This window comes from Corvus brachyrhynchos, unplaced genomic scaffold (genome assembly GCF_000691975.1).
Source record: "Corvus brachyrhynchos isolate BGI_N302 unplaced genomic scaffold, ASM69197v1 scaffold280, whole genome shotgun sequence".
Taxonomy (NCBI): Eukaryota; Metazoa; Chordata; class Aves; order Passeriformes; family Corvidae; genus Corvus; species Corvus brachyrhynchos.
This window is the reverse complement of record NW_008236198.1, coordinates 507345-508805: the sequence shown is the minus strand read 5'-3', so window position 1 is coordinate 508805 and position 1461 is coordinate 507345.

Here is a 1461-nt window from a genome sequence, read left to right as displayed (position 1 = left end):
CCCCAGGAGAATTCCTGAGGGAGCTGGGAAGGGGCTGGAGCCCCAGGAGAATTCTTGAGGGAGCTGGGAAAGGGGCTCAGGCTGGAGCAAAGGAGGCTCAGGGGGGACCTTGTGGCTCTGCACAAGTCCCTGACAGGAGGGGACAGCCGGGGGCTCGGGCTCTGCTCCCCACGTTAGATCAGAATCTCCTCGCTTTGTCATAAAGACACCAATGTTGACCAGGAGCAGGACAGATAACAAGGGAGCAGGAAACTAAAATTCCTACAGACACAGTAGGAGAACATTGGAAGAGTTAAATCACATCTCATTCCACCCTTGCTGCTTTCCACTAGACCAGGTTGTCCAAGGCTCATCCAACCTGGCCTGGCACCTCTTACTGAGGTTAATTCATTCAAATATCTCAACACCTGATTGTGCTATAATGCACATATCCATTATCTGCTGGCTCAAATTTAAGAGCAGTTGATATAAATCACCTTTTACTTCACAAGTAATGGACTATATCACATTTTTGACCCTTCTGCACTTCAGTGTTTGAGGAGCTGACAGATGAAAAGCAATACCACGTATTTAACAGGAACTTGCAATTAAAAAACAACACCCAAAAATTATTTCAAGGAATTTCAAGCAAGGACTGAGCCCTGCTAGAAAAGATGCACATTTAATCTCACTTGCACTGATCCTTCTGTAAAAGGCAGCAAAATTTAGAACAGTAAACCAGAGTCTGGAAAGTCCCAGCCAGGCCCAACTGAGGGCTTTATACAGTGTTTTTTCTTTTTAGCAATATTATTTCAAAAGAAATGCAAACCCGCTTTCTCTGCTTCATGAGGTATGAAGACAAATATTTTTGTTTCCCTACTGCAAGCTCTTCTCACGTAACCAGACTGGAACTATCTTTTGAGTGGTGTAAACACTTCTCCCATGAGCAAACCCACTGATTTGCTTTAATTTATTTATTGACTTTCTGTAATTCACGATCCATTTCCTCAAAGCAGCATCAGCCAATTTCACTCCTTATTAAAATAACCATCTCTTAATTGATAAATTCTATTTTTAAAATATTTCCTGATTCTAATATGGCAGTTTGGGAAATCTGACTAAATACAACTCATGTCTGAGGTTAGGAAGCCACTGAAGCTTTTGTATCCCAGACTTTCACAGCATAAGCAAAAGCTGTCAAAAGCTGCAACTAGAAAATCCTGTTATTTAGAATATCTTGAGTCAAACATTTGACAGAGTTTTCTTTCACTTCCCCATGTGCCAATGCTGTTCAGCAAACCAGGAAAAAAAAATCCCCTCCAAAGCTGCCACTAGTGCATATTTATTTATTTTTGAAGGGTTTTTTTCCCCTGTCATAACACCTAAACTAAATCTTCCTTGAGTTTAATCCTCTTACCTTTTCACAGACTTGAGGAAGACAGAAGACAGGCAATTCCTCCTTTCAGAGTTCTTTGACGTGTG